General features: G+C 41.6%; 1 protein-coding gene across 1 annotated transcript in view; it reads left to right on the top strand.

The window, feature by feature from the left end:
* LOC124716731 (esterase E4-like) overlaps nucleotides 1-18,542 on the top strand; it is a 70,663-nt gene that overhangs the window by 14,192 nt on the left and 37,929 nt on the right. The window lies entirely within an intron of this gene.

Here is an 18,542-nt window from a genome sequence, read left to right as displayed (position 1 = left end):
GGTCATGTAGAATTTCGCAATTCGTCTGCACCACATCGTCACCAATTATGGCAGGCATATGGATCGTGTCATAACCTAAATCCGACTATCTGTTGTGACGTCTACATGTTGGTTCTAAGCGCTATGGGACTTAACATTTGAGATCATCAGTCCCCTAGACATAGAACTACTTAAACCTAAGTAACCTAAGGAGATCACACACATCCATGCCCGAAGCAGGATTCGAACCTGCGACCGTAGCAGCAGCGCGCTTCCGGACTGAAGCGCCTAGAACCGCTCGGCCACATCGGCCGGTTCTACATGTTGAATAAAGTGTGTGCACGTCATAGTTTGTAACTAATTTACGTTTTTTTCATATAGTTCAAAAATTGTCATCGTGTAGGTAGGGCCCATAGACAGTGGCGTACAACATGTTGTGTGGGCACTCTTCAATGAGTAGGATATTGCGGAGAAAAGGTGAAGCCGCAGGCTAGAACGAACGTTTCTCAACAGGGCCCTTTCCTTTAAAAATGCCAGAGCCACAAGGTAGTCAAGGGAACTGTGTAGTATAGAAAGTAGGGGAGGGGCATTATCAGTAATGGACGTGTGCTGGCATGTCATGAGCCGTGGCTTGGTGGCTCAGTAGATAAAAGTATTGCCAACGAAACATTGTTCCGTACATCAAATTCAGTATACGTAAGTGTTTCTCTCCCATCCACTTCATTTTCATCTCAATCACAACACCGAATTCGTTGCACGAAACACATAATTCACAAACAAAATTTTAAGTTACAACACTCGCAAGAATGTGGCACACGCGTTTAGAGCAAGTGTACTCTTTCTTCCGCGCCGCTCACGATTAACTCGATGAACTGGAACACACGTCCACCAGCGACAGTAGTGTGTGGCGCAGCGACATGCCCTGGAAATTAGAAAGATGCAAATTTCTTATCGGTTGGCTAGCGTTGCTGCCTCTAGATCACGCGGTCCCGCTTTCGATTTCCGGCCAGGTTAGAGATTTTCTCTGCGCGGGGACTGGGTGTTTGCGTTGTCTTTATCATTTCTTCATCATCATCATCATCATCATCATCATCATCATTCATGACAGTGGGTAGACTGAATTACGAAAAAAGACTGGACTGTGTAAAAATTGGGAATTTGTATAGGCGCTGGAGACCGCGCAGTTGAGCCCCCCCCCCCCCCCCCAAAACCAAACATCATTTCTTCTCCATTGTCCAGTGCCCTGCAGAACGCCTTTTCACATTAGAAAGTTGTGGTCTGTCATCCCCATGATCGCATACTGCAGGCCTAGTCACGTGTTTGTACGTTTTGCAGATCATTTCAATTCGCGCACCAACTGGTGAGTTAGTAAAGTCATTCCCCGTATACCAAACTCTGGGGAATATTATTTAGCCTTTCAGAAAAATTTTATTTAACTGTAAGTTTCAGTTCTATACCTGAAACAACTTCAGAGAGTTTATAACATCTCATTAGAAGCACCATTTCGCACGAAAAAATGTTTTCTGCATTTCTCAGACGATGAATTAAATTAAACAATTTGTCACTAAGTAGCTAATTAAACATTATTTTCCTCAAAACAGTAAAATTAAGTAATATGTTCAGTTTTCAAACAGTAATTATTACTTTTAGTTGTTTGATATTATTGTTTCCATTCACTGTTCTATTAGAGTGAGTAGGAGGGTGAATCTCGCATGTGTATGATGTATGGATCATGAAAGTTTTTAATAACTGTGGATGAATGAGCGTATGAATCATGTTGTGGGAACGTGCCGTGAACCACATACAAGTTATGAAATGTTGATTGTAAGGTACCTGGTTTGAGGATTGTAAAACAAAATGTTCAATTCTGGCCTTAACACAAGTAGGGATGGCATTGTTTAGACTTTATTTCTACTTGGAAAGATACGAAGTTCGAAAAATAAATGAAATTCGGAGTTGAGTAGTGCTCAAGAGGGGAATTAATGTGCTACATATGTAGAGCTATGAAGTTGTTTGTCTACGTTATACAGGGTTATACTAAATGATGGACCCATTTCAAAACTTCGTATTTATTCAAGTACAAATCCAAAATGTCCTAGCTTTATACCGATGAAAAGAGGAAGTTTCAACTTTTTTCGTAATTTGTGATATTAATTTAATAAATTTGAAACGTCCCCTTTGAACAATTATACACGACTGTCCTTAAACTGACACACAATATTTTGTTAGCGCAACGCAATCTGACTTCCAAAATTCCCTACAAAAGAATGGCCCTGACTAACATTAAACTATACCTTTCACAAAACACTTACCTCACAAAAATCTTCGCTGCTCAAGCTACTGCAATACAGCGAGCGCCACTACTGCCAGCTAAATAAAAGATTCAAACTATGGAAGGCACTAACTACTGATAGGGATAGTTAGCAAATGAAAGATATTAATAGAGAACAAACAATGTATTTACCTTGATATCATCATATATAAATATAGCAGTTCATGACAAATTACAAATCTCCGCCATCTCTCTCCCCACATCCACCACTGCTGGCGGCTCACCTCCAACTGCGCAACGCTACATGCTGTTCACAGCCAGCTGCCTAACACTACAATGGCGAGTATTACAACAATGCAAAGCAGACACAGACTGCACACAGCACAGCCAGTGATTTTCATATTGAGCGCTACGTAACGTTGCCAATAAGAAAACATAAACAGCCTACTTACATAGAGAAAACATAAACAGCCTACTTACATAGCCCCCATGCTCCCCACAAAAAATTTTACAAATTTTTTTTTGGGCAGTGGCCAATAATGATTTGATAAAATTTTTCATAATTACAATAACAAAGAAATCAAATGCACACACTTATTGATACAACGTTGGTCAAAAGCTAAAATTTTGTCACAGTCCATAAAGACAGTCCTGATCATTCATTACGGTAAAATATAGTGTTTTTCTCAAAGTCTGAGCAGTAGAAGAAAATGCACACGGAAGTAGTGGATTTCCATGCAGTCTTGAAGAAGTAGTGTTGTCCTTCCAACGGAAAGACAGTGCTGACTCTCGACATGCAGACAAGTATTGGGTCACAACAGAGCAAACCCACTGCAGAGTCAGTCGAAGTTTTGATGAATATTGGTAGGTCATCACAGAGCAGACCCACTGTAGTCCTGGTAGAGATTACGATATTGGTGGGCCACCAGAGGCGCAGACCCACTGCAGTCCTTGTAGAAATAATGGTACTGATGGATCATCAAAGATGTAGACCCACTGTAGTCCTTGTAGAGATAATGGTATTGGTGGGCCAGCAGAGGTGCAGACCCACTGTAGTCCTTGTAGAGATTGCCAGCAGCCATCTGTTGCGATTGTGCAGGTGCACATTCACCATCGAAGAGTCTTGCGGAGAATATAGCAAGTCCATAAACCACCACTTGTGCACTCACAAAGTTTTTGGAATTGTCCTTAGAACCAGCAATGCTGTTATCCAGTCCCTTGCTGAATTATTAACACACGTGCAAACACTAACAGTCCCTACTTCTCACATATTGTCCATATACTATGACCAACAGAAACGTGTGCAGTGAAATGGAATTTACAAGTTACTTAATTTGATGAACTGGTGTCTATACAACAATAAATTTACAACATGAAAATACAATTACAAAGGTACAAAATACATCATTAAAGAACATAACAATACAGATAACATTTGTAGTACAGGCTTTACAAAAGAATAGAAATAAACATATACATCAGTGTTACAGGAATTATGACATGAGTACATACATAAAGATCACAAGAACTTTTGAAACATCACCTTCACATGTGAGCAACAAACCAGAATAAATAATGTCTAACATCTTTACAAAGTAAATAACATATTATTAATGCCAATTATATTCGAGGATAACAGTATTCCTCATCATAGTGAATGTAGCGTAATATTAAAAGAAGAAAAAATTCTATGAAACTACACAAAGACAGGAAGAAAACAAATACACAAGGGTACACAAACATATAGTGGGATAACACAAAAGGGAAAGGACAGGGTTTGTTTTCAGTGTAACATGTGGTACTGCAGTCCAACCCAAAACTTCATATATCTTTCCTCTTATTTCATCCTTTGTTTCCACCAAAAAAATTCTATCTAAGCATGCTTTCTGTATTTATATGTTCACACATTTCTTACCTCATTTTTATTTTCCATTATCTTACCTCATCATTTATTTCCAAGAAAATCCTACCTAAACCTGTTTTCTCAATGCATTTCTTCCAATTCATCGCAACTCATTCTCTTAGAGGCTACCCCCTCTTAAGCTAACTTAAATCTACTGAGCTCAGATGCTAAACTAAGGGACGAGGCAATGCAGCAGCACAAAATAAGTAACACAAACAGCAATGACCAAAAAATTGGAAAATTGCAAAGCAAGCTACAGTAAATCTAAATTAACAGATAAAATGCAAAATTACAACTAATATGAGCCAATGTGCAGCAACATGAAAAATCAATGAGTAGTAAAATTGGCTTAGCAGAGTAACACAAATTAAAGTTCAGTAGCACTATGCCTGGCAAACAGCAGCAACTTATACCTAAACATGACATAGCGCAAGCAGAAAAGATTACAGTAAAAACAACAATGCAGATAAGGGAAGTGTATATTCACATCTTAATGTCTATGTAATTAAAGTGGTGCACCATAACAAATTATTGTAAAAAAAATATTACCATGTACTTGAAAAGAAAATTATGTGTTACTGTTACTAGTTCCTTCTTATTGTTCTTTCCTTTCCAAGTGCTCCTTTTTTAAAGAATGTGGATCATAAAATAATTATTTAATAGATCTGTTGACAGAAAGTGTTCACATTAGCAAATGCATTTCATTTTATAAAAGCAAAGCTGCAACACAGCTGGAAACCAGATATCAAATGAAATAAGCAATTACGCAAACCAAAGCATAAAAATATCATTCAATAGTCATGTGGCATTTCGTAAGTCAGTAGCTCTCAACTCTCATAGAAAGACACTTGTCATAATCAGGTGTGCTGATGTACGAATATTTCCCATCAATTCATAAGCATTTCAGTAATTAGCACAAAGTGCGAGTAATCATATGTTTTCAAGTAATGAGGGTGTCGCATTAGCGATGAAAGGCACACCCTAATGGCTTGTTCTCCAGGTGTTTGACACAGCTGTGTGCCCACAACGCATTACAAAAATCATATGTTTTCAAGTTCGACCGTGTCGTTTTTGCGATGCTTTCTACAAAGGAATGTCAGAAGCGAGGTTAATGACGTCCCTTTTTTTTTTCTTCCTGTGCTCTGAAAGGCACGCGCTAATGGCTTTTTCTCCAGGCGTCTGACACAGCTGGGTGCCCACGACGCATTATGTGTAGGTGGTCCGTTAACTTTCTTACGGAAATATTTACGACAGCAGTTTCCGCTACAGTGACAGTCGCATATAAAAATATTTCACAGGTCAAGAATTTGCGTTACAAATCTGTAGAAACAAAATGCTATTGATATAACAGAGTCCAAAAAAATTTTCGTCTGCATTGTAATACATTCACGAATATACACACACATTTCATAACTCTTAAAGTACGTTTCTTGGTTTCCAACATCCTTTTCATAAATCAGAGTCCCTAAACACTACTCATTATTCCTTACCTCATTATACATATACATATTCGTCTACACTTCTTCAATATTTCATCGTGAGAAATACGTAGCATAATAAACATTCCTCAACAACATAATACACATCGTCGTCGTAATAATAACATCATAACACTTCAGTCAAATCTCAAAATCGTCGTAACTTCCTCCAATAATTTCTAAGCCTAAAAAAATTCTCTGCTCATGTCAAAAGTGTCATCTGCCTCAAACGTACTTTAAAATCATGCTCCCTTACCAAATATATCATTCAAAGCTCTCATAGTATCACAATGGTTCCGAAAAAATATGAACAGATCACACAGTACAGACAAAATACAATTTCGTAAGTGTGAAGTAATCCAACTCTGTAATTGCGTAAACATGTGTCACTGATGTAGTAAAAACGACACAGACTGCACACAGCACAGCCAGTGATTTTCATATTGAGCGCTACGTAACGTTGCCAATAAGAAAACATAAACAGCCTACTTACATAGAGAAAACATAAACAGCCTACTTACAAATTTAATAATTTGTAATTAATTAGTTTTAAAAATTATTTAATAATAAGAAATGTGATAAATGTTATAAATGTTCAGTGTGGCCACCGTTGGCTGCACTGCAAACATCGACGCGGTAGCCAAATTCGTCCCACACACGCGAAAGCGTATCTGCTGTTACTGAGTGTATGGCAGTGTGATCCGGTTCCGCAGATCGTTCAGAGTGGTTGGTAGAGACGGGACATAAACAGCTTCCTCCACATAACCCCGTAAGAAACTCACAGGGTGTGAGATCAGGAGATCTCGGTGGCCAGAAGTACAGAGCCAGGTCCTCAAGTCCCCTGCGACCGATCCAGCGCTGAGGAAGGGAGCCATTCAAAAAGCCTCGTACACCACGGTGCCAATGGGGCGGAGCTCCATTCTCTTGGAAAATGAAGTCCTGGGAATCTTCCTAAACTTGAGGGAACAGCCATTGTTCCAACATGTACAGGTACGTGATTCTCGTTACAGTTCTTTCCGCAAAGAAAAATTGTCCATAAACCTTTGTATGGGATACGGCACAGAACACGTTGATCTTCAGAGAGTATCTTTCATGTTGCAATGGTGAATGTGGATTATCAAAAGCCGGTACGCCGTCAAAAACTTTGAAACTTACTCTCTTCATAGTTATAAATCTTGTTTGTTTTCGATTTGTACTTGAATACATACGAATATTTGAAAATGCATCCATCATTTAAAGCTTTGTATTGTAGGCAGCCAGAAAGGAGAAAGCTCGCATGCTATGGAATCAGGAGAGGTTCCCAATCGATCGTCTGAGAGAGTCGTGATCTAGTTCCTTCTATGTAAATTGAAGGTCATAAGTCCCCCAGACTTAGAACTACTTAAACCCAAGTAACCTGAGGACAGCACACGTATCCATGCTCGAGACAGGATTCGAACTGTGTGAGTATAGCAACAGCGCGGTTACGGACTGAAGCGCCTAGAACCGCTCGGCCACAGCGGCCGGCGATAGTAATGTGTTAGGAGACGTGACAAACAGGGTTAGTGAGAAAGCAGAAAGAGTCAGAGATTCAACATTTTGGTAACAGTTGTTGATAATTCTTCCGGGTTACATGGCCGTGGTCCATGGAATTCTTCTATTCCTAACGTTTCGTCCAATAATACGTTGGACATCTTCAGAGGTATGGCTGGTCCTGCTGAGTCTTGCAAGTCGGCAAGACTCAGCAGGACCAGCCATACCTCTGAAGATGTCCAACGTAGTATTGGACGAAACGTTTGCAATACAAGAATTCCATGGACCACGGCCATGTAACCCGGAAGAATTATCAACAACTGTACCATCCGGTCGTGAAAGCCTTCATTGTATGATTTTGGTAACACATGAGAAACATGTGTTGGAAATGAAATAGTGGCAACTATTTATCCACCACCGATGCAAAAATATGTGTGCACCAGTTACTGTCCTTCAAAGTAGCCACCAGCGTTGTGTAGAACCCGTTGCCAGCGATGTGGAAAGCATAGTATACTGTTAGCAGAGCCTGTTCTGGCGCGAATGGAGCGGTCTGCTCCCTGTCGAATCTCTGAAACAGTTCCGAAGCGAATGCCACGAAGTGGTTCTTCCATATTCAGAATCAAATCAAAGTCACAAGGACTTAAGTCTGGGGAGTATGGTGAATGGTACAGTAGTTGGTTGCGACTGTTTAAGTTCCAACCATCGTATTTTCGATTAAGAACTGCTATAAAAAGACCATTAGTGGTCATAATACTACGAAGGAAACCTTCAGTTACAGAACGTTCTCTGTTATAAAGTACTTGTAAATGTCATTACTTGTTCTTGGATGGTTGGTGCAGTCGTTAAGGAGTCATGATGTGCCTGGTGGAGAATACGGCGACCCTCTCTTGTGGTGGTGACACGTGGTCGACCGGAGCGTTGATGACATGAGCGCCTGCCTTCACTTTCCCATAAAGTCTAACATCGAGCCACTGTCACACGCGAATTTCCCACAAATCTGTATATTGCTCGATTTCACCAGCCGATGAAATGGAGAACCAGAGTGAAGCACTTTTCTTATCTCGTACTGACACCCTTGTCTCACACGAGTACGCAGCATCTCAATGTCCTCCACAGTGACCACGCAAAATTTGACGCTATTTTCGCCCCTTATACACGGTGTTTCCGTAAGAGCGTGCAAAAAGTAAGAGGACATGGAGAATGCCCCATTGAGCAATTTGAGGAGGGGCCCACGGGTCGGAGAAGGCAGCTTAAGGAGATATGGAAGCAAACTTGTCTACAGCTTATATATATCTACATGTACATCCATAGTCCGCAAGCCACCCGACGGTGTTCGGCGGAGAGTACCTTGAGTACCTCTATCGGTTCTCCCTTCTATTCCAGTGCTGTATTGTTCGTGGAAAGAAAGGTTGTCGGTATGCCTCTGTGTGGTCTCTAATCTCTCTGATTTTATTCTCATGTTCTCTTCGCGAGATATACGTAGGAGGGAGCAATATACTGCTTGACTCCTCGGTGAAGGTATGTACTCGAAACTTCAACAAAAGCCCGTAACGAGCTACTGAGCGTCTCTCTTGCAGAGTCTTCCACTGGAGTTGAACTTTCATCTCCGTAACGTTTTCGCGATTACTGAATGATCCTGTAACGAAGCGCGCTGCTCTTCGTTGGATCTTCTGTATCTCTTCTATCAACGCTATCTGGTACGGATCCCACACCGGTGAGCATCATCCAAACAGTGAGCGAACAACTGTACTGTAACCTACTTCCATAGTTTTCGGACTATATCCTTAGGAATCTTCCAATGAATCTCAGTCTGGCATCTGCTTTACCGACGATTAATTTTATATAGTCATTCCATTTTAAATCACTCCTAATGCGTACTCCGAGATAATTTAAGCAATTAAGTGCTTCCAGTTGCCGACCTGCTATATTGTAGCTAAATGATAAGGGATCTTTCTTTCTATGTATTCGCAGCACATTACACTTGTGTACATTGAGATTCAATTGCCATTCCCTGCACCATTCGTCAATTCGTTGCAGATCCTCCTGCATTTCAGTACAGTTTTCCATTGTTACAACCTCTCGATATACCACAGCATCATCCGCAAAAAGCCTCAGTGAACTTTCGATGTTATCCACAAGGTCATTTATATGTATTGTGAACAACAACGGTCCTACAACACTCCCCTGCGGCACACCTGAAGTCACTCTTATTTCGGAAGACTTCTCTCCATTGAGAATGACATGCTGCGTTCTGTTATCTAGGAACTCTTCAATCCAATCACACAATTGATCTGGTAGTCCATATGCTCTTACTTTCCAGAATGAGATTTTCACTCTGCAGCGAAGTGTGCGCTGATATGAAACTTCCTGGCAGATTAAAACTGTGTGCCCGACCGAGAGTCGAACTCGGGAGTTTGCCTTTCGCGGGCAAGTGCTCTACCAACTGAGCTACCGAAGCACGACTCACGTGTAGGAGACGAGGTACTGGGAGAAGTAAAGCTGTGAGTACCGGACGTGAGTTGCTCTTACTTTGTTCATTAAACGACTGTGGGGAACTGTATCGAACGCCTTGTGGAAGTCAAGAAATACGGCATCTACCTGGGAACCCGTGTCTATGGCCCTCTGAGTCTCGTAGCTAAATGATAAGGGATCTTTCTTTCTATGTATTCGCAGCGCATTACACTTGTGTACATTGAGATTCAATTGCCATTCCCTGCACCATTCGTCAATTCGTTGCTGATCCTCCTGCATTTCAGTACAGTTTTCCATTGTTACAACCTCTCGATATACCACAGCATCATCCGCAAAAAGCCTCAGTGAACTTTCGATGTTATCCACAAGGTCATTTATATGTATTGTGAACAACAACAACGGTCCTACGACACTCCCCTGCGGCACACCTGAAGTCATTCTTACTTCGGAAGACTTCTCTCCATTGAGAATGACATGCTGCGTTCTGTTATCTAGGAACTCTTCAATCCAATCACACAATTGATCTGGCAGTCCATATGCTCCTACTTTGTTCATTAAACGACTGTGGGGAACTGTATCGAACGCCTTGTGGACGTCAAGAAATACGGCATCTACCTGGGAACCCGTGTCTATGGCCCTCTGAGTCCCGTGGACGAATAGCGCGAGTTGGGTTTCACACGATCGTCTTTTTCGAAACCTATGCTGATTCCTACAGAGTAGATTTCTGGTCTCCAGATAAGTCATTATACTCGAACAATTGATCGACGTTAGAGATATAGGTGTACAGTTCTGCACGTCTGTTCGACGTCCCTTCTTGACCTGTGCCTTTTTCCAATCTTTTGGAACGCTAAGTGTACAAGTTTACCCGTACTGTGCTGTTTATTTACATGTGCATTCTTTATCTCCTTCAACGAAGTTGACCCTATTACTAGGAAGTCATGATGCAGGTTTTGTTTACTTTACTTAACCGTAAGGTGGCTCTGTTGTATCGTATTTACGTTGTTACATGACAGAACGTGCTATATGAATCATCGACAGACCCATTCATTACTCATTGCTATTTAGTGACGTACAGCATGATGTGTCGACAGAAGTGCCGACACAGTGTGATTTGAGGGGACCGCAATGCACGCTATAAACACACGAAGGATGGCGTGAGGTCTGAATCAGGATACGTAATGAATGCTATAAAGAAAAGTACGTAGCTTTTGGAATACTTAACTTTAATCCATCCTTGTTGTATACATCGTTCTTGATGAGACATGCTTTATACGATAAGTATCACTTGCTATGTAAGGGAAATGGCGCCTTGCTAGGTCGTAGCCATGGACTTAGCTGAAGGCTATTCTAACTTTCTGCTCGGCAAAGGAGCAAGTCTTCGTCAGTGTAGTGCTGGGGCGAGTGCTATTCCGTATCTCGAGACCTGCCTTGTGGTGGCGCTCGGTCTGCGATCACACAGTGGCGACACGCGGGTCCGACATGTACTAATGGTCCGCGGCCGATTTAAAACTATCACCTAGCAAGTGTGGTGTCTGGCGGTGACACCACACAGCACAATACGATGGAGTAGAATTGGTACAGTTTCGCAGAGCTCACTGACGTGCACCTTCAGTATTAAGAAGTACGTTCCAACGCTCTTTCTGCTGAAAGGCTGTACCGATTTTGAAGATGTAGCGAACCCCACTACGACTGCTCGCAGTGTAGCACGTGAAATGGGGGCAGTACATACCAGCGCGTACAGTTACACCCATATCACCCACAACGAGTCTACGGAATGCTTGTGACTGACTTTGTATCATGTATCAAGGGGTTTCATTGCGTCAGTGGTTGCTCCGACAGTGGATTGATCGAACAGATTTCCTTCGAATCCTGATGTTTACAGACGAGGCCTAATTTGATCGTGGTGGTGCTTCGAGCAGCAGGAATAGCCGCTGGTGGGATGACGAAAACCCTCACACTATAGTAGAGTCACACCATCAAGTACGTTTTGCTGTGAATATCGGGGACGGCACTGTCTCATTGCGCCATTTCTTCTACCTGGCCGTCTGTATGCCCACCTGTACTTGAGGTTCGTGCAAAGAGTTGTGCCAGAGTTGTTGGAGAACGTACCCTTGGCTGTTGGTGAGAGGATGTGGAGATAACATGACTGTGCTCCGCCACACTTCAGTGTGGATGTCCGCAACCATCTCAGTGCTACATTTCCTGGCCGGTGAATTGGATGGGGAGGTCCTACTCCATAGCCTGCGAAGTCACCTGACCTGAATCCCTTTGATTATTTCCTATGGGGATATCTAAGGTCACCTGCGTATGAGACCACAGTAGATACGGAGATGGAATTAGTTGCCAGAATTGTAGAAGTCTCTGATGTGATTCTAAACACACCAGGGATATTCGTCAGGGTGCACCACAATCATGTTCGCCTTTGTCGTGCTTGCATTGAGGTGGATGACCGTCAGTTTCAGCACATTTTTTAAGATAGAGTACAAATGCTACTTGATTGTGTCAGTGATGCTATTTGCAGTTAACTACATCTACATCTACATGATTACTCTGCAGTTCACATTTAAGTGCTTGGCAGAGGGTTCATCGAACCACAATCATACTATCTCCCTACCATTCCACTCCCGAACAGCGCGCGGGAAAAACGAACACCTAAACCTTTCTGTTCGAGCTCTGATTTCTCTTATTTTATTTTGATGGTCATTCCTACCTATGCAGGTTGGGCTCAACAAAATATTTTCGCATTCGGAAGAGAAAGTTGGTGACTGAAATTTCGTAAATAGATCTCGCCGCGACGAAAAACGTCTTTGCTTTAATGTCTTCCATCTCAACACGCATATCATATCTGCCACACTCTCTCCCCTATTACGTGATAATACAAAACGACCTGCCCTTTTTTGCACCCTTTCGATGTCCTCCGTCAATCCCACCTGGTAAGGATCCCACACCGCGCAGCAATATTCTAACAGAGGACGAACGAGTGTAGTGTAAGCTGTCTCTTTAGTGGATTTGTTGCATCTTCTAAGTGTCCTGCCAATGAAACGCACCCTTTGGCTCGCCTTCCCCACAATATTATCTATGTGGTCTTTCCAACTGAAGTTGTTCGTAATTTTAACACCCAGGTACTTAGTTGAATTGACAGCCTTGAGAATTGTACTATTTATCGAGTAATCGAATTCCAACGGATTTCTTTTGGAACTCGTGTAAATAAATGTAAATAAAAAAGTATACAGTGATTTTATTCCTATTACCTCCCTAAGCTGGATTCTCCGATCCCACGTTCCGTACCTCAAATTGTTCAGTGGAGCATCCTCTATGTCCTGTTAAACTTTTGCACGCTCTTACGGAAACACCCTGTATGCCCTACTAGCCCAGCTGACAACACTGAACATGAACAAAGCTACTGGCGTGTGGTGAACGTTCTACTTCACTCAGAAAATATTAATTCTAGTCGTTTAGATACCTGCCCATTGGAGTTTACGTGTGCGAAGATATTGCCGGTGGATCATGTCTTTTGGGTGCCTAATTTTTTTTGTGCATATCAACAGGGAATTCAGGGCAAGCGTACAAAGCAGGTAAACAGTAACGCCGTCAACAAGGTGACACGAAAAACGCCAGTTAACTATTGGGACTAGTTCCTCACACTAAACAAAAAAAAAAAAAAAAATCTAGTAAACGAGAGCTATGAACTGCAAACCTTATCTTCGATACTATGAAACACATCTCTTCTGCTGCAATTTCTCTGCTTTTCCTATTTTGGGAGGAGGTAGTATGGACCAAAACAAGAAAAAAATGTCCAGTAAACATGGTCTCTAAGATGCATACCTAAAAAGTTATGGTTCAAATGGCTCTGAGCACTATGGGACTTAACTTCTGAGGTCATCAGTCCCCTAGAACTTAGAACTACTTTAACCGAACAATCCTAAGGACATCACACACACCCATGCCCGAGGCGAGATTCGAACCTTCGACCGTCGCGGTCACGCGGTTCCAGACTGTAGCCCCTAGAACCGCTCGGCCACCCCGGCCGGCGAAAAGTTATGAGCACTTGTTCGGTAGAAGAGATGTTTCATACTAGCGCGAATGAGTAAGTGGTCACAACTCTTATGGTACGCATTTTAGAGCCCATGTTTATTAGACATTTTTACTTATTTCTATAAAGGAACCTATTTATGAAGTTTTTCGGAGATTTTTGTTATTCGGAAATGTCATTTTCATGTTATTTGTTTGTTAAAACATCTTACTACACCTCGTATGAGAATGGCAAACCTCTTACCGGCAAGTGTCGGAATTCAGCAATGGCAGAATCTTGTCCTGTCCCGACACCGGTTCGTTGTTACGGTATGCTGCTGCTAGTGTTGGTCGGGATCCTACGACTACAGTGCGAACATAGAATCTATGCCTTCCGGAGGGCCGTACCCAACGCTGGCTATCACGCGCCCCGCACTCTAGAGGACAGCCATAATATTCGCTCAGTTGCGCAGCATCATGCAGCCACGACAGGTACCTTGATTCACGAGCTGGGCATGTTTCCAGAGAGGTAAGTGTCCACACAAACAGCGCGTAGACAGACATCTTTATCTCCACTGAGCGTCAGCTCGAATACCTGCGACGCAGTCAAAGAGGGAGGCAGCGATGTATCCGATGACAACACGGGACGTGGGGAGCCACCACGTCGTCTTGTAGACGTGTCCAGGTCTTGCATAAGGCATCACGATCGGCGTCACGACGCAAGTTCTGAGGTGCACTTTTGATTCCATAACGAACCGTTGTGCATAGCATCCGCATATTTGTTTAAGGAATGCTGGAAACACAGCTATCAGTCACAGTCCCACTGGCTTTTCATTATTTTTGCATATTCAGATTTCTGCTATACAGGGTGTCCCATTTATCTTGACCACCCTAAATAACTGTTTCTTCAGATGCAAATTACAAAATGTTTCAAGCAAATGTTATTTAGCCGTCAGGGGGAAATCAATCAGCATGACTGTTTTGTTGTACCTGTGGTTTTTTTTACAAAGATATGAACAGCGATATGACTGTTTTAAATGGCACTCTTTATGTTTCATTCGGTAATTCATTTCCTCTCCTAAAGACCTATTCAAAAATGTATCACAGTGTTCAATTCACTGAAACACAACGTTATTAATTACATAACACGCACCCAGCGCTTAGTGCAGATACTCGGGATAATGGAACCCATCCACGTGCTGACGTTGACAGAGGACAAATGAAAACATAAGTAGAATGCACACCCGTCATTCCGACAACCATCGTTAGTTGAACAGTTGCGTGAGTAGAATGTACACCAACGGAGAGAAGGTAGAAATGCTACTCATCTATGTGGAATGGAAGTTAGCAGAACATTAATTGCAATACTGTTTTCTTATGCACGGTTACATGGAGGACAGTAGTTTAATCCTTTTAAATACTGTTGTGTAGAGTAGGTATACAGTAAAGGCTGTCCTTCCTACAAATAGCATCGACATAACATTTCATTTATTATTGTTGTTGTTGTTGAAAGTTGGGAAAATGCTATGCAGGTAGTGGAACTGTACACAGAGCGATATCCTGACAAGAACCCACCTCCCCCTTCGTCTTGTTGCGACGCTTCGAGAAACGGGAAGTGTCCACGCACGACAACGCAATTGTCGCAGCACTCACACAGACGAGGCTACCGAAGTTACTGTTCTCGCTTCCGTTGCTATGAATCCACATGTGAGCACACGACAGCCTGAACATGCGATTGGCATTCCTAAAATCAGTGTACATCGTATTCTTACACGTCACCGGTTTCGTCCATACCATGTACAACTACATCAAGAATTGCATGGGAATGATTTCCAGGTTCGCGTACATTTCTGTCAGCGGGCACAGCAGCAAATCCTCGCCAACCCGAACTTCTTCTCCAATTTTCTATTTACGTATGAATGTTACTTCTCAAACAAAGGACAGGTAAACACAAGGAATATGCATTTTGGTCCAGCGACAACACACAATGGCTTAGACAGGTGGAACATCAGTGTCAATGGAGAGTTAACGCCTGGTGTGGGATGCTTGGTGCTACAATTATTGGCCCTTATTTCATCAATGGTAGTCTAAACGGCACAGCGTATGCCAACTTCCTCAGACGAATTCTTCCTCTTCTTGTGGATGAAGTGCCGCTAAGAACCAGAATGCTTATGTGGAAATTTATATTTTCTTCGACGAAGTCACAGAAAATATTTGATATTGTCAACCGTATCGATCACGACTGGCCATTACCAGAACGACTGAAACGTTTCAGAGAGGTCACAGTTCGAAGTAATCGAAGCAAAATCATCGAGTAAAACAGAAGTGATATCCGGCGTTCCACAGGGAAGTATTACGGGTCCTCTGCTGATCCTAATCTACATAAACGATTTACGAGATAATCTGAGCAACCTTCTTACATTGTTTGCAGATGATGCTGTCATTTACTGTGTTGTAAGGTCATCAGAAAATAAAAACCAACTGCAAAATGACTTAGACAAGATATCTCAATGGTGAGAAAAATGGCAGTTTCTCTCAACAAGGAAAAGCGTGAGGTCTTCCACATGAGTACTAAAAGAAATCCATTAAATTTCGATTTACGTTGAAATCGTCATATAGATAATGTTGTGGGGAAGGAAAGCCAAAAACTACGGTGTACTGGCAAAGTCTTAGAAGATGCAAAAAGTTCAAAGCGGGTCAGCTCGTTTTGTATGAACGTGAAACAGGGAAGGGGGTGCTACGGATAGGAAAGCGAGTAGTGTTCACAATCATTGAAACCAAGGACTGTTTCATTGCGACGAGACGTTTTCACAAAATTTCAGTAACCAACTTTCTCCTCTGGGTTCGACAATGTGTCACCTACATAGAGTAAAATAATCATCGTAATAAAATAAGAGAAATCGTAGCTCGTGCAGAAAGATTTAAATCATTTTTCACACACAGTGTTACTTAGTGTAACGGTAGAGAAACAGTCTGAAGACGGCTCGAAGAACTCTCTTCCAAGCACTTCAGTGTGAACTGCAGAGTAGTCACGTAGATGTAGAGATAGAAAAATGGTGACTGATGACGGCTAATTAGTTCAGTCGATGAAGGAAAATTAGGGGAAAAATCATGTAGTTGCCAATGTTTGTACAGTGATAGGACGGCGTGTGCTGATGAACGAAGTACTAAAAATCCCCATGGTTGGGGTGTGAGCATAAGGGCGGATGGGCGTTTGAGGTCACTTTCTTCAATAACTGGAAAACCGCGGCTTCTAGAGAATATGGTTTCCGGTACAGAATTAAACTAGGGTAAATTTCTTACGAAAAAGGCCCTTCTCATTTTTTTCGCCTAAGACTAATAGTTTTCGCGATACGGAGGATGGGAAAGTCGTATATTATTTTTAATAATGTTTTCATAGTATAACATTACTTTTTACTCTTAAGTGAAGTGGGTAAAAAACATTAAACATTTGTACACGCCTAAGTGCAGTTGAACCATATTAAGGGATAACCTCATCGTGGATGTGGTGAGGACGCGAGTGCTGTGTGGAAATGCGGGGGAAGGTAGGGCGCCAGGACTGAGGACAAAGCATGTGATCCTCGACTGTTACCTTACTACGTCATAAGAAGGTGTCTGACAAAGTCATACCGACCCTCCGGAGCACACCTTATGAGTCACTGGCCACGCAGTGTGCAGACATGGCCGAAGTGAGTTTACTTTCTACCCAAGTGAATTAAATCTACATCGAATACAAGAAGAATTATATGTTTATTTTCAGAATATCCATTGTGGGTGACGAACTCTGATTCTAATTTAAATTGACGATTTAAATAAGTCCAGTTTTGTATCACATATTGCTTATCATGAACACTCTGTTGGTGATATTAACGATAATTTTTCTGTGCTACACATTGCTGATAAAGGAACAGAGATGGACCTCGTTGAACAATTAGAGATTTACATCCACAAGCTTAAATCACCTGAAAAAATCCTAACTGAACAAGCTGAATCAACACAAAACATTCCAAAACATCCTGGCACCAAAATGCCAATAACACACATTCATCTTCCTGCATAAATTTTGTTCTTCTTCACATGCACCAGCTATGGCATTCTGTAACTTATAAAAACTTTTTAATTATGTATTTTTTATGAAAAGTTTTTAATTACTTAATAAATATTGCAATATATTTGTTTACCTTTTGAATAACTGTTAACCCATATTAAGGTTATGTTGCCAATATTAAAAAGCTCTTGCAGCTAGCAAAATTTAATGAAATATAATATCTATACTAGTAATATATGTACTGTAATGCAATGTATCTCATGCCAAAGACCATGAGGTACTGAAGTGTAATATCTGTCATATCCATACTCTTTGCAAAAGCTTCCAGTGTTTACTTTCTGTTAATCTGTGTAAAACCAACTGCAGCTAAATACTGTGTATATTTATGTAAGTATCTAAAACATCAGCAACTTTCGGTTTCGTAAACGTTTCGTCACCGATCTCTAAATTTCCGTCATTTCGGCCAGCGGCATCAGCACTGCATCTAGCAACACTTAGTCCACATCCTAATATTCTTGTAACACCTCCATCTGCTGATAAACCTGCAGTGGCCGGAAAACATGTTTATGGTTCAATAAGTCGTGTAAAAAAACTAAAAAAGCTACTTGTTTCATATTTATTACCAAATAAATCGTCGAATTATATGTTTGCTCTTGAGTTTGGAGACACATGAAGAATGGAACTGCACGACGGCAATCCGGCGATCGACCTTTCTCGCGCTTCTACCCAGCACTTCCGCTCCCTAGACCCTGTTACAACCCTGGAACACAATTTATCCCTTTATACATCTCTGCTGCACTTAGACATGGTAAAAACATTTAATATTTATTCTTTACGGACTTCACTTTACAGTATTAAACTATTAAA

The sequence above is a fragment of the Schistocerca piceifrons genome, chromosome 9, assembly GCF_021461385.2.
Source record: "Schistocerca piceifrons isolate TAMUIC-IGC-003096 chromosome 9, iqSchPice1.1, whole genome shotgun sequence".
In the NCBI taxonomy this organism is placed as follows: domain Eukaryota; kingdom Metazoa; phylum Arthropoda; class Insecta; order Orthoptera; family Acrididae; genus Schistocerca; species Schistocerca piceifrons.
The sequence above is the reverse complement of the archived record's forward strand: the minus strand, read 5'-3'. Positions and strand labels throughout refer to the sequence as shown.